This window comes from Lepidochelys olivacea (genome assembly GCF_965140295.1).
Source record: "Lepidochelys olivacea isolate rLepOli2 genome assembly, chromosome: 6".
Taxonomy (NCBI): domain Eukaryota; kingdom Metazoa; phylum Chordata; order Testudines; family Cheloniidae; genus Lepidochelys; species Lepidochelys olivacea.
Window position 1 is genome coordinate 34,804,415 of NC_140416.1, and position 24,628 is coordinate 34,829,042.

Consider the following 24,628-nt stretch of genomic DNA (forward strand, 5'->3'; position numbering starts at 1 on the left):
TAACCCCTGCACTCATTTAATCAATGCAGAACAGGAATGGAAACAACCATTTTTGGGAGCCTTAAAAACAAAACAAAACAGGCATGATCTCAGTTTACACCCCCCAACAGATGATTTAAGAAAAAAAAAAGCAACCCGTTTAAAATTAAGCAGGATAGTATCTTCCCTATAAGGATAGAATCCACCTTCTATAGAGCTGATTATAAGCATCCAATGCAGAAAGTGCTATTTTGTAACCTTGACAAGCTACAGCAGGCATACACATTTATTTTCTATAGCATATGTGGCAACTTCATGCTGCTGCAAGAAACACTGAAAACAATTTCTGCTACAAAATGATGATTAAGGCAACTAAGCATTCCAAAATGTCCCTTACACTGTACACACAAAGAACAAGAACTTTCCCAACTCTCCCTCGATTTCCAGAGCCAGTCCTCAGAGGAAAGCCAGTACCCTCTTCAAAATAAGCACTGACACGTAAATATTCATCAGATCTCCAACAAAAGTGGTTAGTGTTTGACTGCATGGATCCAAGGTTGGCCCTAACAAGTTTACACTGCAGTATGTTGAGTAAATGTTGCTAGATCAGGTTACTTCCTGTTCGATCTGATACTATGCACCAAAAACTATTCAACAACAGTGAGTCAAATCCTGTTCCATTATACCTATGTGATCCCACTGCAATTCTGCATTGCCATTTGTGCTTCACATCTGAAATATCTAATGGGAGAAACCTCATCCAAAGTTGTGATTATATCCATTGCCATAGGGATGATACAGGTTTTTAATTATGATCTCAGCTATTGGGAGAATAAGCTTTAATGCCTTAAATTATAAAAGGCCCTTTTATCATTAATACAGGTTTACTTGCTTTCAATTTCCTTCTCAGTTCTTTGTTGTTTTCAAACAACTGGTCTGACTACCATGATCTGCATTGTATTGGATTTGTTATTCCATTTGTGGTTTGCTACAAAAAAAATTGATAATTAAATATCAAGGGTGTAAAACTGAACTGACTGGTCAGATTTCCTGCTGGCAACAGACCTGAGAGACAAGAAGTTGAATCTTTCGAGAGTTCTTTCTTCCTCACTTTTTTGTATTAAAGATGATTGAGTTTCTAGGTCTAGAAATTAGCATTAATCAAACTTTTCTTGAAAAATAATTTTGATGAAAAAGCCACAGAATTTTTCATTTTGGGTTTTTCCACCAACCCTACTAGGAATAAGCTTGACAAGTGAATTTAGGGTCTGGGGGAAAGGGGAGTGGGAGATGGAGAAAACAAAAAAGCAACCTCCACAAAAGCATACCAAGCTTCAGATAATCATGGAATTTGGAGATGAACACCACCTATAATTAGGTAATCTAGTCCTTTTCCTGCTAACGAAGGACAATTCCCTCTTTTAAGTCACTTATAAAATGAGGCTTCCCCACTTTCTTGGGAGACTATTTCCCAGCTAAAAGTGTCTTCCACAGATCTAACCTTACCCAGTTTAAAGTTATTGTTTCTCAGCTGGGTCCCATTTACCCAGTTTATACTGCTAGATCCTCTGGGCATCACTTATGTATTCCCTCCTCCATGAGCAAGCCCAGAGGGAATACCAGCTTTCTATTGTTCATCAGCCAGTCCTACTGACTGATCCACAATTAAGATGTGATGGTCTTGGGCTCTAAGACCCCTATGTAGCAGTGCATCTCTATTCAGCAAAGAACTTAATCTCATGAATGAGATTTAGCAAGTGTTTAAAGCGTTTGCTGAATTAGAACCTGAGAAAAGTCCCATCACATTCTCCTGGACTGAATGGCAGAAGTCAATAAATGACCCAGAGAGAAATGAACTGGAAAGATAAATGGGTTAAGATTCCCCAAAGAGGGAGAATGACTCTTACGTTCATTTGCTTATTTGACCCATGCTAAGTTAATTTTGGCAGCATTTTCTTTTTTCTTTCTTTTTAAAAGAAGAGGTTGATGCAGTTAAAGCTGGTCAAAAGTTTTCCAGTGGAACTGATTTCCATCTGCAAATGCCATTTCATTAAAATTAAAGCTTTCTACAGGAATCAGAGGATAGAATCATAAGACTGGAAGGAACCTCAAAAGATCTTCTAGTTCAGTCTCCTGCACTCAAGGCAGGAGTAAGTATCATCTATTTTAGCCCATCCCTAACAGGTGTTTGTCTAACCTGCTCTTAAAAACCTCCAATGATGGAGATTCCACAACCTCCCTATGCAATTTATTCCAGTTCTTAACTGCCCTTACAATTAGGAAGTTTTTCCTAATGTCCAACCTAAAGCTCCCTTGCTGCAATTTAAGACCATTGCTTCTTGTCCTGTCCTGTATCAATTTTGGTGAAATTTCATTTAGAAAAAAATTGAAACAAGGGGTTTTGATAAGGTCAACATTATCTGAATGTCACACTTCAATTTTTAATTTTGAAAAAAAGTTTCAAAAGTTTATTTTCTATTATAAAATAGTAAAAATTAGAACAAAAAGTTCAAATTTATCAAAACTGAACATTTTGATGGACCTAAACCAATTTTTCACCCCAGAAATTTCATTTCATGGGAAATTTTCAAATTTGTGTGTGTGTCTTCGTTCGTTCCAACTAAGAATGAAAAACAAATTTCAAAATAATTCCCCAACGAACATAAATTCTGGCTCTTTCACAGCTCTACAATTAATAAAAATGTGGATCATCTGAATCATACAAAGGTAAAATATATTTAAGATTATGTAGAAATAAATTATTTTATTCGTATTGCATGCAAGATAAACAAGAATTGGAACATGGAATCAGAGAACCTGCATGTTCTACGTTATATGAGGTAATGGAGGTAAAGAACATCTGTTTTACAGTATGGCACTCCAAACACCTGAATGTTTTGTTTTTTCCTCTCTCTTTTAGAAAAATAATATTTAGATTTTTTTTTAAATTACTATGTTGAATATAAGTCAGCTTCCCCTCAGACCTATTTAAACTTCATTATAAATCGATTGAGCTAAACATAGCTTGGGTATTTCCAAACAGATTTATCATTTATACAAATATTCTGGAACCTGCTATGTGCCCCATCATTTATAGAAATTTCCTTCAATGCTGCTGATCCAGTTTCTTGGTTTTAGTAGCTTAAGGTAGATTCCAGTCTCCTGTTGCCACATCTTTTAATGTGCTATTTGCTGGTATAATTATTAGATTCAGGAAAAGTTTTTTGCTTGACGGAGATATTGATCCTGATTCACAGCTACAATTGGGCTGCTCTGCATCACTCTGCCACTGCAGTGACCCTCATGCTGGCATACTGGGTCACAGAAGAATCTCACCAGTGTAGGAGGATCCTCCTGTGGCACAGAGATGTCTTAATGGCTCCTATGCCTTTCCCCTTTGGCTGAAGAATAGGGCATGTCCACATTCCCTAGCAATCCCTGGCTGTACTATGGCCCCTTGGGGCCATTGACAGCTTGTGTAAATTAGAGCAGTCCAGAGCCTGGACTGGTGCACAGCTGGCCCATGATTGGGGGAAGAGCGGTAGTATTGAAAAAAGTTTCCTTAAAGCCTCCAGCTTCTGAGCTGCACTATGTGCTCCTCATTTGCAGTGTAAGATTGTGGCCATGGCATCCTATATGCTTAAACCAGCCAGATGAATTCACATTATTAGCATGAGTTGCCAGAAAATGAGCTCTTCCTAAATATAAAATATATGTTTGGGTACATGCATGTGTTTACGACTAGAGGTGGCAAAAACATTCGCTATGAAAATGACAGAAACGTCAACCTTTCATTGTGAATGTGATATTGGTCCAGCTTATTAAAGTTTTGACATTAACACAAGACCCTTAGGTCAAGTAAAAATTTATCTCACTGCAAAAAAACAAACAAAACCAAACCAAACCTAAATTTCTGATTTGTCCTCTCCCCCCCCTCCCAAAAAAGTTAATTTTGGGTGGAAAACTGTCTGAAAAGTTTGCCATTATTTCACATGGTCTTGCTACATCTTGTACTTTTTCTTCACCACCACTTCATTGTACACACCTGCCACAATATATTATTCAACTGAAAGTTAAGATAAGTAAAAAACCTCCAAAAGCCATATCATAAATAATATATTAAAAAAGTAGAGCACAGTGTAATTTGTTCCAGAGTGACAATGTAACACTACTTGCTTGACATCTTTTTCTAGCCAAACCTGTTGCTTGAGCTTCAGGCAAGTTTCATTTTCCCCAGACACGCCTCTCTGGTTTGTCTAGTCTAAGCAAGAGTTTTCAAGCAGCTCACTAGATCCTGTACATTGTCAGTTACAGTCTTTGGCCCTAATTCTGTATAAGTATCTGCTAATGCGGATTCTTGTCAATGGGACCCTTGCACAGATCCCACAGTAGGGTCAGGGCCTTGATACATGACACGCATTTGCTGGTATCTCTTTGCAATTTTTACTTGTTTGACAGTTTCTCTACTCAGATGACACCAACAGATGTGCAATTCATAAGATGCCTTACAATACAGTACATGTAAAACTTCAAGAACAAAACAAAAATTAAAGGACTTATCTCTATGTAAGAAGAAAAACTGTATTTGGAGGAATAGCTTTGTTTCAATATCTAACAAGTTTGAAAAAAGATATTTTAACCTCTAATACTAAGTTAAAGCAAATCTAAATAAATGTATATAAATCAGTTAGTCAGGAAAATACAAAAGCAACTCACTCACCTTTACAGGTCCCTAACATGAGGTTTTCCTTTTCCTCTGATCTGTGAAGTCTTTCATTGCTAATAGTTATAGCCTCACTACCAAACAAATGACAATCCCCAAATATAACCACCACCCCTAAAACACATGCCTACAATAATCTGGAGCCCAACCCACATATAAAAACGCTGTGATCTTATTTATTGTAATTACTCAAGTTCAACCACATACAAGTAATAGGATCTGCCAGGAAGTTAAGAACAAACTGGTCTTAATACATCCTGCTTCCTTTGCTCAGTCAGTTATACTGTTCAAATCCTAATACATGATTTGCATTTCAAACCACTTTTGAAGATGAGGAAGAGGATTTTTACCTGGGACAGTGCCTCTAATTTCAAATAGGTGAAAACAGACTCCAACTAAACTGTTGTACTTAGGGGACAACTTCCCCTTTCAAACTGCTTATTGCTTACCCGGGTTCCCCTACAGAAACCCACCAATGTAGAAAGTCCCCAGACTTTCCTGTTCTCCACAAAATATAATCCTGAATGTTTTATTTATTTTTTTAAAATCAATTTTTTTTCATGACTGTGAAAAGCCTGAATCAAATTTTTAACAACTATGTGGCTGTCTTGAATCTGCAGCCAGTCAGAGATGGAAACTGCCTCAACTCTCCTTTTCGTGAACCAGATGTTAACTCTCAAACCTACTCATGATAATCAAGTTGCTAATGCTGTTAGCTATTAACACAGATGTGGTTTAAGCTTAGGAAATCTTGATTTCTAGCCCTAGCTCGGGGAGGGAAAATTTTTTGGCTCGAAGGCCACATGTAGGTATGAAAATTGTATGGCAGGCCACGAATGCTCATGAAATTGGGGGTTGGGGTGCAGGAGGGGGTGAGGGCTCTGGGTGGGACCAGAATTGTGGAGTTCAGAGTGCAGGAGGGGACTCTGGGCTGGGGCAAGGGGGTGGGATGGAGGGGTTCGGAGGACGAGAGAGGGATCAGGGCTGGGGCAGGGGGGCAGGGCGCTGGAGGGAGTCAGGGGTGCAGGTTCCGGGTGGCGCTTACCTCAAGCAGCTCCCGGAGGCAGCAGCATGTCCCCCCTCCGGCTCCTACACAGAGGCGTGGCCAGGCATTTCTGTGCACTGCGCCATCCGCAGGCGCTGCACCTGCAGATCCCATTGGCCACGGTTGCCAGCCAATGGGAGCTGCGGGGGTGGCGCTTGGGGCAGGGGCAGTGTGCGGAGCCCCCTGGCTGCTGGGGTATATTTTGCTGGGTATATTTTGCTGCTTCCGGGAGCCACGCGGAGCCACGGCACACGTGGAATTGGGCAAGCCCCGAACCCCACTCCCCGACAGGATCTAGAGGGCTGGATTAAAATGTCTGAAGGGCCAGATGTGGCCCCCGGGTCACAGTTTGCCCACCCCTGCCCTAGCTCTTACACTGATTTCCTAGCTGGCCTTGGGCAAGACACTTAACCCTCTTCCCCATTTATAAAATGTATATTATAATAATAATAATACCTATACCTTGCAGGCATGTTGTAAAATCATATTTTAAGTTCTTTAAAGATTCAAAATGCTGGGCATTGTACTTCTATCATCTTATTATTACTTCACGATACAAGCAAACATCAAATTGCTTGATTAAACCCTGAAAAGTTTATGCACTTTGTTCAATTGCATGCAGACTTCTGAAACCTTAAGGGCTCGTCAGCTTTTCCTCCCTTCCTTTAAGGTTCTCCCTTTTTCTTCATGCTTCCTCCCTATACATACACTTCACCTATATCTACGCACCCTACAGACTCTGGTCCAGCAGTTCTGGTGTAATGCCTTCTGACAAAGCTCTCATGTTCATTTTGATCCTGGCCTTTTAAAACTTGACATACTTGCCTAATTAAGTTATATAGGTTCTAGCCCTAAATAACTATCCACAGCTGCTGGGAATAGATGCATTTCTGATGATAGCTGGAGCTGCTGCCAGCATAAGTAATATTACTTATGTAGCACCCTCTAACCCCCCTATCTCCAGAACATTGTGTTGCCATGCAATAGAACAAAATAAATGCAGTTTAACAACACTAAAATACCATCCTCTTCAAATACAACTCATTGAAAGCATTTTAAAAAAAAATTAGACATGTTCAGTTATATAGAAGGACTGAAGGGAAAGATGATAAATACAGTGACAACATTAGTTACTTACGCCACTTTTTTTTATAATGTAGGGTGGGGATGAAATGACAAGTTATTTCTGAAATTCCGTGTTGCAGGGCCAGTACAGGCAAAAATGTAATTGCTTTCTGGTGCAATGGTGGGAAGTCAGGAAATCTCAAATGAACTCAAGGCCAACACTGTTAATGGCTTTAAAAACTGGTAGCACCTCTTTAAAGTCCATCTACCACTATACTCTGAGTGCATTTGTAAAGAACACAGAGTCAGATCCTCAGCCTGAGCGCAATACTATTGTGTTGCAAAGGGAATATAAAACTAGCCTAGTTGGGCTATTTCCCCAAGTATGGAAGATCCTGGGATGGCACAAAAGGGGCTCTTACTGCTGGCACAAGTTAGAGCTTCCCTGTAGTTACAAGCAACTAACTGTTTAACATACAGAATGGTGATATGCATAATGAATTACAATAATTACATATTCAAAACAGACATTTGACTTTATGCTCTTACAAATAAACACACTCAACTTGTTAATTTGAATCTGAGATTGTTTACTGGAAAGTGCAATCTCTTTAAAAATATTTTAAATATAAAAATTATGTCAACACAATGCTCTGGCTGATATTCACACAATTTAGACAGAAATCCCATGCAGTAACTCTTCCACAGGACACATGAATATTAAGACTCAGTGGCTATTGGTACCTTAACTGAATTTCCTGATTCATGTTTATGTTAAATCTCATCTCTAAATATAAGACCCTATGTGGATGTAATGGCATGTGTCAGAATGAAATTTCTCCAGCTCTGCTCTCAAAGCTGCTTTGTCTATGGAAAACTCTTGGTCCTTCAGCCTAGTTTTAAACTCCACAGAGCTCTGTTTTTGTGAAAACTTAAATATTTATTTTGCTGCTTATTACTGGTCTTCACTAACAGCTACACAAATTGGTTTTGTTCAGCTCAGCAGCATTCAAGAATTGGATAAATAAGTACCTATCCGATATGTTGTCAAAATTACATGGATAAGAGAGATAAGACTGTTCCCCATTAATAAAAGAAAACTTGTAACTTCTGACTGATCTTGCAAATCCTCCCACCAAGTATGCATTAATTATGCATTATTGCATTGTGTGGAGTAACAATGCTCTGAGAACTTTATAGCTAAGTATCACTAACACTGTCAAAAAACATTTTCATTTCAAAAACCTTTCTAATTAGAAAACTGCCACATACTGTATTGCTTGAAATGCCAAGACAAACAATGATACAAGACACTGCTTTGGATTTAAGCAGGACAACACACTAGAAATCTGGTTATGATTTTAGCAGAAAGAGCCTGTCTAAGGGAACAGGTCACACACATCTACAGGGATATAGTTCAAACTGGATGATCTCTAATATCTCTTTTCCAGCTCTAACCTTTCGGATTCCATGAATAAGTTAACCTAGCTATAACAGTCAAATGCAATTATAAATGATGCTTTCCATCCCCTATTTTATTTTTGTTGTCTTTCATATGGAAAAAGTTGCTTAGTGTCTTTTCCTAAAAAAAAAAAAAAAAAAAAAGGCAAATATCTAAGGATCTACAAAAACACAGAAAGAAAGCTAGTTGAAATTCTCAGGTATGCACTTGACTTCCAGGCAAATACCAAATATTGTGCAAGTTGATAAAATCATGAGAGTTGTCAACACTATGTCATGATACAAAGAAGACACTGAAATAAACTGAAAGGTAGCAAATTTAAAACTGGTACAAAGAAACACTTTCTACACATTCCACCTGTGGAACTCATTTCCACAAGATATCACTAAGAGCAAAAGTTTAGTAGGATTTGAGAGAAATTGGACATTTAGACAGTTAACAAGAAGATCCAGAGTTACAAAAGTAAATATTTAAAACAAACCAACAATTTTGCTTCAGGGCATAAACCAACCTTTAACTATTGGGGGTCAGGAAGAAGCTCTCTTTTGGGGCCATAACTGCCTGAAGCAGTTGGCTCTCGCTACTACGGGGAACAGGCTATTGGACTATATAGAATCCTGGTCTGATCCAGTATGATAATTCCTGTGTTCCTATTTTTGTTTTCTTGTATTTTAGTAGAGCTTAGAATTAGAATGTATTCTTAAAAGGTATTACCATGTTATGACTGAATTCAGCAAAGTATGTAAGCACCCACATTAAAGTCAAAGAAAGCAAAGCAAGTGCTTAAGTGCACTGGTGAATCAGATACTTCTGCCTTAAAGATAAGATAGCTTTTGAAGGCTCAATTTTAGGGTTTTCAAGCGATTAAAAAAATTAAATTGCGATTATCATGCTGTTAAAAAATAGGATACCATTTATGTTAAATATTTTTGGATGTTTACTGTTCTGCCTGTCAGGTGACATTGTAAACAAGCAAGCATTATCACCAGCAAATTGTAATCAACCTTGTTTGCCTGAGTGATTGGCTGACCAAGAAGTAGGACTGAGTGGACTTGTAGGCTCTAAACTATTACACTGTTTTATTTTTGAATGCAGTTTTTTTTTAAAAACATAATTCTACATTTGTAAGTTACTTTCACGATAAAGAGATTGCACTTCAGTACTTGTGTCAGAGCTCATTTTTACCACCAATTGTGGAACTTGAAGCCTCAGCCCTTATTGGAGTTGCTATATTAAGGTCTGCATTACTCCAAAATAAAAAAATGCATCTCACTTTGTTATGATTTCCCAATTGTATTTGACAGTGGATCTTTTAATGTCATGACGACACCAATGCACCATATGAAGTAATTTTTTTTCTTGTACAATGAAACAGGATGAGTTGTTCAGATTTTCCAGGTTATTCGCTACTGCAAGAAACTACATGGCTAGAAATTATACAATGCCCTGCCAGATTACAGGGTGCAGCGAACTGATTTGTGACTCATCTCCCTGTTCTACAACATGAAAAGAAAATATAGCAAGATTAGAATTTAGTAACTAGTGAGATATGACATCACATGGAACACAAATAGAGAACAGCTTTAGGAATGCAGTCACCGACTGAGCAAATGTTTTGTCATTTTATCACACAGAAGGGTTCAAGATTCAAAAACAAAACCACAGCTCTAAACTGAAACACAGCCATCTATTCTCCCTTGATGCATGCACATTCTTTCCACAAGTTACTCTCTGTGCACATGTTTATGGAAGAAAATGCACTCCAAACTGAGAACTTGAGTTTGTGCTGACCTCTGTTATCAATACTACACATACAGCACGCACAAAATTGTACATCCTTAATAGCAAATGTTCTAATGAAGTGCATTATATGAATTGACAGGAAACTCTCCATGTATAACTGTAATGAGGCAGCTGCCCCTCACTGGCAGAAATGGAGTTAAAAGCAGCCCTAAGGAGTCTGCGCCAGAGGCAGCCAATTAGAAAGGAGCTGAGAGGAGCAGCCAATATGGCCCGACAAGCTCATATAAGAAGGGCTGCAGAGCAGAGCAGTAGCTTACTGGTGCATGAGGGGAGAAGAACAGGCTTCTAGTAGGAGGAAGGAGCCCCAGCACCTGGGACAATTCAGTGCTGCAAGCAGGTACTGGGGAAGCTAGAGAAAGCTCCTGGCAGGCTGCTAGGGTCTGCAGGCTGAGGCCATGAGGTAAGGGCAGGAAAGGGTGCTGGAGTCACATGGGAAGTGGCCCCAGGACAGAGGACCGTAATTGCCACTGAGATAATGGCTGGACGGAGATTGCAGGTTGCCCGGAGCCGGGAGGAAAACACAGAGTGTGGCACAGCCGCAGGGCAGCGTTGCCGAAGAGGACCCCACAGTCCTGGGAGTGGCGCAGGTCCTGGAAAGAAAGCGATGGCGGCGAGGCACCACCAGAAGGGGGGGCGCTGGCAAGAAGAGCTAATTCCTATGGCAGCCAGCAGGAGGCGCCATAGTGGTGAGACCCCCCCCCCCATCACAATAACATTAACACAGAGAGAACCTGAATCAAAGAACCCCATAAAATAAATGCATCTGGGAGGTCACTAAGAAGTCATGAATAAGGCTCAGTGTTTGCCAGAGGTCACATAAGTCATGGATTCCGTGACCTCGGTGACTTCTGCAGTGGCTGGCATGCCTGGCCTGGGGCCGCCTGAGGAGCTCAGGCAGCCCCTGGGCCAGTCGCACCAGCAGCAGGGCGGTGCTTACCTAGAGCAGATTCCCCGGAAGGGCGACAGGAACTCCCGTTTCACAGCTCCTAGCTCCACCTGCTGCCTCTGCCCACAGGCACCATCCCTGCAGCTCCCATTGGCTGCGGTTCCAAGCTAATGGCAGCTGCAGAACCAGGACTTGGGGCGGAGTGGAGGCAGAACGTGGAGCTCAGGAACCAGGTAGGGAGCATTCCCCAGCCCTGCTAATCTCCCCCGCCCACGCTTTAGTCTAGGGTATATAGTAAAAGTCATGCCCAGGTCACGGACTGTGAATTTTTGTTTACTGTCAGTTACTTTTACTAAAAATACCTATGACTAAAATGTAGCCTTAGTTATGAACTCTTTATCTGGATGGGGACTAGCGCAGAAACTAGCTCCAGTGGACAGTGAGGTATAATGGAAACTGTCAGATTCTTCTATGTTTCAGAGAAGCTGCTCAGAAAAGTTTAATACCCAAGCCCAAAAGAGCTAGTTCATGCTGACAGGGATTTTCAGCCAGGTAAAAAGCAGAGGGGGCTCAGGCCACAGAGAAGAATGAAGTCCTAAAACAGACAATGACTCAGACCTGATCTACAATGAAAACTTAGGTCAACACAGCGAGGGTACTCAGGGAGGTGAAAAATCTACTCCCTTGAGTGCTGGAGCTATGCAGACCTAACCCCAGTACAGAGGCAGCTAGAATGCTTCTGTTGACCCAGCTATCCTCGCTCAGGGAGCTGGAGTTCCTACAGTGATAGAAAAACCCCTCCCAGCACTGCAGGAAGCGACTACGCTGGGGGTTCCAGCGGCATAGTTACAGCGGCATAGTGCTGGTAGTGTAGACATGGCCTAAGCTTCTTGGGACTGTCTTCGAAACAAACACAAAACAAAAAAGGTGTGTTCTTAACTTGAGTTAAAGTCCTAGTAAAGTTAAGGCAATTATAGTTTTCACATGAGTTAATGGGCTGAGTTAAAGCTGGCTTTAAATAAATATTATATTTTAAAAATGAATACTAAGATATCTTTTTGACTTTATAAAGGTTTAATGTTTTAATTAAATTTTTTCTCCTTGAAGTGCTTTGTGAAGCCATTTATAAGTAACTGGATACATAATCAGTCTTATTTAAAAATGATGCCCCCTGCTCCTGGGAACACACACAGAAGTCATGTTGATTGGAGCTGACAATATGGAGTGGTTTTGTGTTAAGATTTGTAACTTTAAGCCTCAGTAGCTAGCTATTATGAAAGTTTCCTGAAGATACATCTGTGAACACGGAAGAGAAGAATTTCAGATATACAGCAAGCATCTTTCCAGAAACAGCAAGATCCTATGGCGAATCCTTACTTGGACTAAAAACAGATTCAATCTGGAATCAGGAGGGCATTATTAAAATCACTGGACTCAATATTACATTAGATTCCTGAATGATGTCTTCTGTAGATGGAGCATTTTGTTTTATTATTGATAAGCAGAGGTTTTCAGTATTGATCCTTGTCTACAGATTCAAGTTCAGTTATTGTCAATCTGCTCCAGTGCACAGTAGCAAAGTCCCAAACATGTCTAGCACAATTTGGACATATTGCGCTTACAAAAAAATCAAAGCTGGGAGTCTTTGCTTCATAACTATCTATTTCACTGAAAACACTTAAGACATACTGGTCACTTGTTGCAGATGATCTTAAAAGGAGAATTTCAAGGAGTTTAAACTGTTTCAGATTTGAAGGTCAGGTTTAAGCCTTGATTACAGATGAAAGCTGACTGATTTGCTCAATCAGAATACATTTAAGCTTAATTGATACAGGCACTCCTCAACTGTCCATGCAATGGGGGTGCACTTGCTTAAATAAAATCAGTTTCTAAATTAAATTAAGTTGGTACAAGTTTTATTTTTAGACAAAGCCAGTCTACACTACAGAGTTAAGTTGATGTAAGGCAGCTTATGTCAACCTAACTATGGAGGTGTTCCAATGTTACAATTACAATATTACAATGTTCCATGAGCCACTGTTACTCGCCTGCTACACCGACCTAATAAAAATCACCTTGATGAGAGGCATTGCACTTACAGCAACATAGTCAGAGCGATACAATGTCAGTGTAGACACTGCATTGCTTACATCACCCTAAGTGGCCTCCAGGAGGTCTCCCACAATGCCCACCATGACAGCTCTGGTCACTGGTTTGAACTCCGCCAGGGATGCTGGAAACATTTTTATAGTGGGAGTGCTGAGAGCCATTTAGCCAAACTGTAAACCTTGAAACTACTTCAAGCCAGGGAGTGCAGCAACACCCCTAGTTCCAAGACCTATGAACTCTGCTGCCCTACAGCCAGGTTCAGAGGCATGTGCCCCTCCCCTTCTAAAGCCCCGGAAAGTTTTGAAATTGCTCTGTTTGCGCCGCGTAGACAGTTCACATCACATCTTCCCAGCTGACCATGCTGGCTTTCTAGCAAATGCACTCCTTCATGGAGTACACTGGAGGTGATGGATCTCCTGAGACTGCGGGGACAGGAGGCTGTGCAGGAACAGCTCTGTTCCAGCCGCAGGAACTTTGATATCCATGGCCAAATTGCTTGAGTAATGGTGGAGAAGAGCTAGGATAGGGACATGCAGTGGTGCCATGCAAAAAATCAAGGGGCGGAGGCAAGTGTACCAGAAAGCAAGGGAGGCAAATAGTTTCATAGATTCATAGATTCATAGATATTTAGGTCAGAAGGGACCATTATGATCATCTAGTCTGACCTCCTGCACAATGCAGGCCACAGAATTTCACCCACCACTCCTAAAAAAGACCTCACACCTATATCTGTGCTATTGAAGTCCTCAAATTGTAGTTTGAAGACCTCAAGGAGCAGAGAATCCTCCAGCAAGTGACCCGTGCCCCATGCTACAGAGGAAGGCGAAAAACCTCCAGGGCCTTCCAATCTGCCCTGGAGGAAAATTCCTTCCCGACCCCAAATATGGCGATCAGCTAAACCCTGAGCATATGGGCAAGATTCATCAGCCAGATACTACAGAAAATTCTTTCCCGGGTAACTTGGATCTTACCCCATCTAAAAACCCATCACAGGCCATTGGGCCTATTTACCATGAATATTTAATTACCAAAACCATGTTATCCCATCATACCATCTCCTCCATAAACTTATCGAGTTTAATCTTAAAGCAAGATAGATCTTTTGCCCCCACTACTTCCCTCGGAAGGCTATTCCAAAACTTCACTCCTCTGATGGTTAGAAACCTTCGTCTAATTTCTAATCTAAATTTCCTAGTGGCCAGTTTATATCCATTTGTTCTTGTGTCCACATTGGTATTGAGTTTAAATAATTCCTCTCCCTCTCTGGTATTTATCCCTCTGATATATTTATAGAGAGCAATCATATCTCCCCTCAACCTTCTTTTAGTTAGGCTAAACAAGCCAAGCTCCCTGAGTCTCCTTTCATAAGACAAATTTTCCATTCCTCGGATCATCCTAGTAGCCCTTCTCTGTACCTGTTCCAGTTTGAATTCATCCTTCTTAAACATGGGAGACCAGAACTGCACACAGTATTCCAGGTGAGGTCTCACCAGTGCCTTATATAACGGTACTAAAACCTCCTTATCCCTACTGGAAATACCTCTCCTGATGCATCCCAAGACGACATTAGCTTTTTTCACAGCCATATCACATTGGCAGCTCATAGTCAACCTATGATCAACCAATACTCCAAGGTCCTTTTCCTCCTCCGTTACTTCTAGTTGATGCGTCCCTAGCTTATAACTAAAATTCTTGTTATTAATCCCTAAATGCATGACCTTACACTTCTCACTATTAAATTTCATCCTATTCCTATTACTCCAGTTTACAAGGTCATCCAGATCCTCCTGTAGGGTATCCCTGTCCTTCTCTAAATTAGCAATACCTCCCAGCTTTGTATCATCTGCAAACTTTATTAGCACACTCCCACTTTTTGTGCCCAGGTCAGTAATAAAAAGATTAAATAAGATTGGTCCCAAAACTGATCCTTGAGGAACTCCACTGGTAACCTCCCTCCAACTTGACAGTTCACCTTTCAGTAGAACCCGTTGTAGTCTCCCCTTTAACCAATTCCCTATCCACCTTTCAATTTTCCTATTGATGCCCATCTTATCCAATTTAACTAATAATTCCCCATGTGGCACAGTATCAAACGCCTTACTAAAATCTAAATAAATTAGATCCACTGCGTTTCCTTTATCTAAAAAATCTGTTACTCTCTCAAAGAAGGAAATCAGGTTGGTTTGGCACGATCTACCTTTTGTAAAACCATGTTGTATTTTGTCCCATTTACCATTGACTTCAATGTCCTTAACTACCTTCTCCTTCAAAATTTTTTCCAAGACCTTGCATACTACAGATGTCAAACTAACAGGCCTATAATTACTTGGATCACTTTTTTTCCCTTTCTTAAAAATAGGAACTATGTTAGCAATTCTCCAATCATATGGTACAACCCCTGAATTTACAGATTCATTAAAAATTCTTGCTAATGGGCTTGCAATTTCTTGTGCCAATTCTTTTAATATTCTTGGATGAAGATTATCTGGGCCCCCCGATTTAGCCCCATTAAGCTGTTTGAGTTTCGCTTCTACCTCAGATATGGTGATGTCTACCTCCATATCCTCATTCCCATTTATCATGCTACCATTATCCCTAAGATCCTCTTTAGTCTTATTAAAGACTGAGGCAAAGTATTTGTTTAGATATTGGGCCATGCCTAGATTATCCTTGACCTCCACTCCATCCTCAGTTTTTAGCGGTCCCACTTCTTCTTTCTTTGTTTTCTTCCTATTTATATGACTATAGAACCTTTTACTATTGGTTTTAATTCCCTTTGCAAGGTCCAACTCTACTTGACTTTTAGCCTGTTTCACTTTATCCCTACATATTCTGACCTCAATAAGGTAGCTTTCCTTACTGATCCCTCCCTTCTTCCACTCCCTATATGCTTTCTGCTTTTTCTTAATTACCTCTCTAAGATGCTTGCTCATCCAGCTTGGTCTACAACTCCTGCCTATGAATTTTTTCCCCTTTCTTGGGATGCAGGCTTCCGATAGCTTCTGCAGCTTTAATTTAAAATAATCCCAGGCCTCCTCTACCTTTAAACCCATAAATTCTTCAGTCCAATCCACTTCCCTAACTAATTTCCTTAATTTTTGAAAGTCAGCCCTTTTGAAATCAAAAACCCTAGTTGCAGATTTATTTTTGTTAATCCTTCCATTCAGTTTGAACTGAATTAGCTCATGATCACTTGAGCCAAGATTATCCCCTACAACCATTTCCTCTATGAGATCCTCATTACTCGCCAAGACCAAATCTAAAATGGCATCCCCTCTAGTCGGTTCAGCAACTACTTGTTGAAGGAATCCATCAGCTATCGCATCTAGGAAAATCTGAGCCCTATTATTATTACTAGCACTCATCCTCCAGTCTATATCTGGGAAGTTAAAGTCTCCCATGATCACACAGTTTCCATTAGTATTTACTTTATTAAAAACATTAAAAAGGGCTCTATCCATATCCAAATTAGATCCCGGCGGTCTATAGCACACCCCAAGCACTATCCCAGGGGAGGCTCTAATAGTTTTCTTCCCCAATTTAATTATTGCCCAGACAGACTCAGTCATATCCATTTCATCGCTTCTTATTTCTTTACATTCTATCTCATCATTGATATACAGTGCTACTCCACCACCTTTACCTTTTTTTCGGTCTTTCCTAAACAGCACATACCCTTCAATACCTGTAGCCCAGTCATGACTACTATTCCACCAGGTCTCTGTTATACCTATAATATCTGGTTTCACTTCCTGCACCAGTAACTCTAGTTCCTCCATTTTGTTACCTAGGCTCCTTGCATTAGTGTACAAACATCTTAATTTTTGCTGTTTGGCCTCACTCACATTCTGTACCCTATTAGGCACGGTTATTTTACTACCAGTATAACCTATTAGACTTGTATCTACACTGCCCTTCCTCCTACCTACAGCTGTATCCACTCTTACTTCATTTTCTTTCCACTCTATGCTAAATTCTGGCGTGGAGATTACCTGGACATCTCCCAACCATCTCCCCCAAATTCCTAGTTTAAAGCTCTCTTAATCAGTTGTGCCAGCCTCCATCCTAGAAGTCTATTTCCTTCCCTACTCAGATGAAGTCCATCCCGAGAGAACTGTCCTCTATCCATGAATGCCTCCCAATGGCCATACATCCCAAAGCCCTCCTTATAGCACCACTGCCTAAGCCATCTATTGATAGTCATAATCTTGTCACACCTTTGTTGCCCTTCTCTAGGAACAGGCAGAATCCCACTAAAGATCACCTGAGCCTCAATTTCCTTAAGCGTCCTCCCCAGCCTAACATAGTCTCCCTTAATACTTTCCAGTGAGAATCTAGCCGTATCATTTGTTCCCACATGAAGGATAATTAGGGGATTCTTTCCCGCTCCCTTTAGAATCCTTTTTAACCTCAGGTCTACATCCCGTATCTTAGCACCTGGAAGACAGCACACCCTCCTATTTTCTGGATCAGCTCTGGTTACAGGCCTATCTATTCTTCTCAATAAAGAGTCCCCAATCACATAGACCTGCCTTTTCCTAGTGACGGTGCTATTCTCCAGTCTATCCCCTGTTCCCTCTGGCTGCAAGTTTTTTCCATTCCCATTCTCCCTTGTAATCCTTTTTAACCCATCCTGTATCCTCCTGGGGCTCATATTTGGTGTAATCTCCATTAACTCTTCCCCTTTTCCTATAGGACTAACCGCTCTTCTCTTCTTCCTTGCCCTGTCACCTTCAGTGACTACCTGCTGAGCCCCTTCTTCATTTTCCAACTCTGCAAACCTATTCTGAAGCTCTATTTCTCCTTCACTAGCCCGTCTTTTCCTCTGCCTAGTTCTTTTAGTCACATGCTTCCACTGACCACTTTCCTCACCCAGTCTCCCCTCAGAATTCCCTAGTCCTGCTTCCATCTGCAAGTCTGAGCTTTTCCCTTCAGATACCTCATGTCTTTGCTCCATAATCTGCTCAAACCCCTTCCTAAACTCTACCAGACTTTCCACCTGCATCTCCAAACCTCTGATCTTTTCCTCCATCAGCTCTATCAGACGGCATTTCATGCAGACAAAACTCTTACCAGGTGCCCCCTCCAGGATCATGTACATACCACAGCTTCCACATCCAGTCATCTTCATTGTGTCATCTGCTACATGGGTCACTCCCACTGCCACCTCTGAATCTGTCATAGCCTTCCCACCTAAATCCTGTTAATCTGGGAAACACAAACCACACCAAAACACCACCACCCACAGCAAAACCAAACCCCACACAAGCACCACAAGACAAACTCCGCTTTCAAACTCCCACTCAAACTCCCCTGTTTACAGCTCTGTTTGCTAGCTCCTGTGCTCCGGTGCAGAGCTGCAGACATGCTGCTTCTCCAAAGAGCTGTATGCCATCCTTGGTGGCAACCCCACCTCCACCGCCAAGAGACCCATGGACACTTTGGGGAGGCTGGAGTCAGTGGCCATCAGAGTGAACCCCAAGGACTATGTGCTGGACAAGGAAGTGGATGCTAAGGAGGATGGGGGATAGGGAGATCTGGTGGCTTGGCAAACTAGGACCTTTTTTTTTACTTTGGAGCAGTTTAGCCAGTCCTAGCAGTCCAGCTCTGGTAAGCTGAATGCAGGGAAGGGAACCTCTGGCAAGTACTCATTCTGCTTCAGTAGTGCAGGGACACATCTGGTCATGCGCTGCTTTGTTAATCAGGCTAGAAGAGGTACTGAAATAACCAACACAGGCACAGTTTGGATCTGCTTCTCATTCCCCTGGACAGCTACGCAGATGGGGCCCTGCAGAGAAGTTTATGCACATTGGAATATTCAGTGAATCCTCCATAAGAGATCTCTCGGAAACTTTCCTGGAGGTAATCTGCAATTCTCTGCCAAAGGTTTCTTGGGAGGGCTGCCTTGTTTCTTCCCTTGTTGTAGGAAACTTTGCCGCACCACTCAGCAATTACTTCAGCAGGCACCACAGCAGCACAAAGGCTAGCAGCATATGGACCTGGTCCCCGGCCACATGCATTCAGGAGCTGACCCTTGCAGCCTCAGTTACCCTCAAGAGTGAGATATCAGCTGCAATCACCCCCCATCTATGGAAAACGGTGTCAGTATTCAGAACAGCAGCCCTATGCTCTTGAACTGATACTCCAGTGCTCTCCCCATCTTGTCCCAACTTGCCCCTTCCCCCAGGCCAAACTCACCATGGATGGGGCTATCATCATGCTCTATATGGCTACCAAGGGAAAGTGAGAAAGTTGCGCTTGTAACTTGTTTGGATCACTGACAATAGGACCTCTGTCTGTTGTTTCTTTAGGAGGTGCAGATGCACCCTTGAGGGTCTCCTCCTGCACACCAATGGAGCAGCTCCGTCAGATAAGAACAAAGAGGATTAAGGAATACATGTTTCAGGATGTGCTGCAAACCTTCTGGTGCTTTGGATTGTGAGCAGAGAGGACGGAGAGAGGCAATCAATGCAAAATTGCAGATGGCTACTCAGGATAGTAAATGGGCGAAAAAATAACACTGCTCAAGAAGCAAACAGACATGTTGTGGTAACTTCAGGCTGAAAACATCAGTACTCGCCTACCCCTATACTGAACTGCCTTCCAGGATCTCCCCACATTCTTCCCCCCCCCCACACACATTCCTCATATCTTCTAGACCACAGCAGTACCCCCAGGCACTCCACTCCAGAGGAGATTTTGCACAATCAGAGCAGGACATACACCCAGCTGTGAGAGCCTCACTGGCAAATGTGCCTGGGATTTTACTCTTCCTTCCCCTTTGAAGATACTTTTCCCTGTAGATACGATGTTTACGTTACCATGACATAGATATGTTTGCATGGGTGTGGAATAAAAACATACTTATGGAAAGTGAATGAATCTTTTAGTCTCCAACGTATGGCGATTGCTGCTAAAATTCAGAGACAGTACAAATAGGCGCATTTGAATGGTTATATTAGCGCACGCATAATCACTACAAAGTTCATACGGTGGTCCAAAACAAAACAAAACAAAAACAAAAACCACCAATGCCTGGCTCAACACATTACAGCAACTGTGGCTCATTGTTAAAATGCTCCTTCAAAGCCTCCCTGATCCGAATAGTTCCCTGTTGAGCCCCTCTTACAGTGCTGGTATCAAGCAACCGATCCACATCAACGCTTCCCACTTCTCTCGCCAGGGGAAACTTCTCCCTCTTGGCTTCACACATATTATGAAGTGCACAGGAAGCAAGAATTACCATGGGGATATTTTCCTCGCAGAGGTCTAACCTGCCAAGGAAACAGCACCAGCACCCCTTTAAGCAGCCAAAGGCACATTCAGCAGTCATTCTTCACCTGCTGAGCATGTTCAACTGCTCCTTGCTGCTGTCAAGGTGGCCGGTGTAAGGCTGTAGGGGAGCAAGGGGTAGGCTGGGTCTCCCATTAGCATTTCCACATCCCCAGTGGTAATCCTCTGGTCCTTGCTTGCAGCTTTTTGTATAGGCCAGTGTTCCTAAAGATGCATGTATCGTGCCTCTTCCCTGACCAGCCTGCATTCATGTCGGTGAAACAACTCCAGTGATCCACCAGCACATTCAATACCATAGAAAAGTAGCCCTTTCTGTTGATGTACTTTGTCGCCAAAATAGGGATATGCGTGCCATCTATTGCCCCACTGCAGTTAGGGAATCCCATTGCTGCAAAACGATCTACTGTTTTACGGACATTGCCCAGAGACACAGTCTTTCGTAGCAGGAGGCGATTAATGGCCCTGAACACTTCCATCACTGCAACCCCGGGTGGATTTCCTCACTCCAAACTGATTTGTGACTGATCGGTAGCAGTCTGGTGTTGCCAGCTTCCACAACAGCGATCATCACTCGCTTCTCCACCATTACAGCAGCTCTCATTTTGGTGTCCCTGCGACAGAGGGCTGTGAGAAACTCTGCACACAATTTCAGGAAGGTGGCTCTGTGTATCTGAAAGTTTTGCAGCTACTGCTCAACATCCCATATTTACAAAAATGATGCGATCTCACCACTCCGTGCTTGTTTCTCATGCCCAGGACCAATGATCCGCCATGTGCAGCTGCTCTGTAAATGTCCATAGCAATCTCGAATTGTTTCTCTCCATGGCACATAACAGGGCAGACACCATGATCATCATCAAAGCTCATGAAATATTGCAGGATCAGGTGCATTATGTTCAAACTGCTCATCACAATACTGGAGAGCAGTGCAAGATTCAAGGTTTCAGAGAGAGATGGCAGGTGTGCAGTTTCCCTGGGCTGTTGAAAAGGGGCGCAAAATGTGTTTGGAAGCCCATGGAATGATGGGACAGAGAAAACTGCATCATGGGATGCTGAGCTGTCATGAGGCACTGCAAACCCTTCCCAGAACACTCTGTGGAAGATGGTGGCAACCCACAGTGGACAGCTCTCTGTGTCGATGCAAGAGCTGCTACTGTGGATGCACTCAGCCAACACAAGGGGCGTAGTGTGGACATGCAACAGCAATGTAATTACAGCAGTGGCTGTATGTCAACAGAATTTAAACCAACTTAACTTTATAGTGTAGACATCACCTAAGTAAAAAGCATACAAAACAATATTGAATACACAGTGTTCCTATACAGTAGGCCACAAGGAAACAGCCAACCTACCAAGTCAAATCAGAATGGAAAAAATTTATCTGCATATTCTTGTTTCCTCTCTCTCTTTTGTCTGCAAGATACCTTTATCCAGTCGGCAACTACATCACTTCCACTGGCAGTGATCTGTACCTAAAAGTTTAGTGCCAGATTCTGCTCCCCTTACTCACAGTGAGTAAGTAGTTAGTACCTTACTCCTTTCATAATCCTACTGGTAGAAACTGGACCACAGGTAAAACTGTACCTCTAATATTCATTTTACCACAGCTAATTTCTAAACCAAACACTTGGAACTCACATCAAATTGAATTTCTTTAGCTGGATGAGGAACAAAGTTTAGCAATTACAGGAAGAAAACTTTGCATAGGAGAACGGAACTAGTGAAGCACATAAACAGCTGACGTTCAAAAGCAGCACTGTGTCTTTTTAAACTTTGCATAGGGAGAAACTGGTAACCTTTCCCAGCTCAAGGAGTGGTGAGAAAGTTTGACATTCCCCTCATTTTCCAGTAAACCCAGATAGAAGTCTGAATACTGAAATGGCTAGAGACTGATTAATGGCTCAATTACTCACCCATTGAAGTCAGTAGTAGATTTTCAACTGACTTCAGCGGTAACAGGAGGCAGCCCTTAATGGGTATGTGATGAGATGCCTGGGATCCCTAATGGTGAGTCTCATGAAGAAGCTGTATTTGCACATGGGGAAACATGTTTATCTAGAAAAGGGATCTTAACATCAGTCATACAGAGAACTCACTGAAGTGCTCAGCCTGGCTATTTAATACCTGACTAAAAGATTATTCGTTCTTCTGCCCCTTTTGCCCTGACAGCTGAAGTAAAACTAGATACATAGCTACTTGAAGTTTGCTTGAGTACTTAGTGCAGTCTTTTTATGGGTCTACAAAAGAATTTAAGTGCCCAGCAGGCTGCAAACAGTCAGTCTGATAATATTTGGTGTCATGTGATACGAGAGAGAAATCAGAAAGCTTTTGTTATATATAGCATCTTTTATCATAAGAATGCCTGAAGTTCTTACTAACCACAAACCAGATGATGCTATGTCCATCATCCATCCGAGGAGGAGGACCTTTTACACATTTCTACGCAAGTGTAAACGGTTAATATATATATTTACAAGGAACAAAATTCTCTAAGCAGTTTAACAGATAATAGTTATACACCTAAAGATTTGTTTTGCTACATAACTTTAGAATGTTTAAAATGCTTTTTTTAAACAGAAAAAAACATAACTAAGATGATACCCTCATTTTAAAATATAAATTTTCAAAACTTTCTGGCAAAACCATTCAAAAGTGAACTGTATTGATCAGTCACCTGAAATATGAATGAATTTCCTTTTCTTTATGCCACTCTAGATAAAAACTTTGCTACATTAGATAAGACAAAAGCAAGTAACAACAAAGCTGCTGAACCATACAGCATGCCATTTTCCATCATGTGAACTGAAGTTTCTGGGCACACTAATGGCACTTGCGAAAGATTGAGGCCTTGTCTACACTACAAATGCTTTGCTGGTGTAGCTATACTGGCAGAGCCCACAAGCGTAGACACAGCTTCGGCTGACAGAAGGAGTTTTTCCCTCTTGGTGTGCTAACGCCGCCTCTCCAGATGATAAATTAGTTATGCCACAAGCAGTAATCTTCTGCCGGCCCAGCTGCACCTCCACTGGCAGTTGAATCAACACAGCTGTGTTGGCGAGGGGGGTGTGGGTTTCTCACACTGGTCACTGACAGAGCTATGCTGACAAAACTTTGTAATGTAGACCAAGCCTTACTTGTTTTAGATTATTGTGGTACGTACTTTGGGGCTCATGAAAAACAGTGAATAATAGAATATTAGTAAAAATTACTTACAAGTGTTCAACCAAACTATTAAATTAACTAATGAATTTAGCTTAATATCAGGGCCACCTGCCAGTCCCAAAACAGAATGTGATGACACACTAAATCTAACTAATGCTCTGGTACCTTCGTATGAGAAAAAATTAACTTTGGCCATGCACCCTAAAATTTCCACAAAGTGGGAGATGGTTCTGTGTAGCTGATTATTTACAGAATTCCGTTAATGCCATTTACAAACTTATATTATTCAAATTACAGTTGGACTTAATATGCTAGGGGCTAGTTACAGACTTAAAAGGAAGATAGTCTCTTCCCCCAAAAGCTTACAAGGTAAAAGGATAAAACATGAAAGCCATATGCTCAGGTGGATAATAAGTATGTCTTGAGGTTGTTTTGGAAGGGGTTGGGATGAGAGGGTTGTTGGTTATATAAACTAATCCCTAATTATCCCTTCTACTCAGTCACTATTGGATAGTGAATTTCTTGTAGGTGTCTGTACAAATTGGTCCTGGGTAGGGATGTGAATGTGGAGAGAGTGACATTGCAGATCAGCTCAGGAGGGGTGTTCAGTGCATAAAGGGTGGCGTGGAACAGAGCATAGCAATGGCTGAGGTGGAAGTGGACAATGGGGCCCCAGACCATTACTGGCAGAGCAGAGGAGTTGACATAACAGACCCTCTGCAGAAATGATAAAAGGCTGTACCTGTTACCATCTAGAGGTCTAATATTAGGTCTGAGTGCTAGAAGTGTAATATTACCCAATACTTAGTTCTTATGTAACACCTTTCATCAGATCTCAAGCTACTTAACAAAAGAGGATGACTATAAATATACTCATTTTATGGATGGAGAAAACTGAGGCACAGGGGTGAATTGTCCAAGGTCACACAACTTGACAGTAGCAGATCAATGAATACAGGCCAGATCTCCTGACTCCTACTTCAGTGTCCTGCTCACTAAACTACACTGCCTCAAATACAGCTGTTTTACAAAATATAAACATAATGAACCAGGTTCATCCCAAATGAAATCTGCTAGAGGAGCAGAGTAAGAAGGGTTCAT

The 24,628-nt window shown here is 41.6% G+C and overlaps 1 protein-coding gene and 1 long non-coding RNA gene across 5 annotated transcripts in view; one reads left to right on the top strand and one right to left on the bottom strand.

Moving 5' to 3' along the window:
* Nucleotides 1–19,914, top strand: part of LOC311522525 — a 53,214-nt gene extending 33,300 nt beyond the window's left edge. The window contains exon 3 of the long non-coding RNA XR_014712157.1: nucleotides 19,384–19,914. This is a non-coding gene — a long non-coding RNA (uncharacterized lncRNA). The remainder of the gene's footprint in view (nucleotides 1–19,383) is intronic.
* The window catches only part of PPFIBP2 (PPFIA binding protein 2), a 206,630-nt gene that overhangs the window by 162,962 nt on the left and 19,040 nt on the right, over nucleotides 1–24,628 (bottom strand). The window contains exon 1 of one of the 4 annotated variants that reach the window (XM_084631948.1): nucleotides 4,700–4,714. The exons of the other annotated variants lie outside the window; for them this stretch is intronic. The gene's annotated coding sequence lies outside the window, so the exon portion shown is untranslated. Of the gene's footprint in view, nucleotides 1–4,699; nucleotides 4,715–24,628 lie in introns of those variants that run through there. 4 annotated transcript variants of the gene reach the window in all.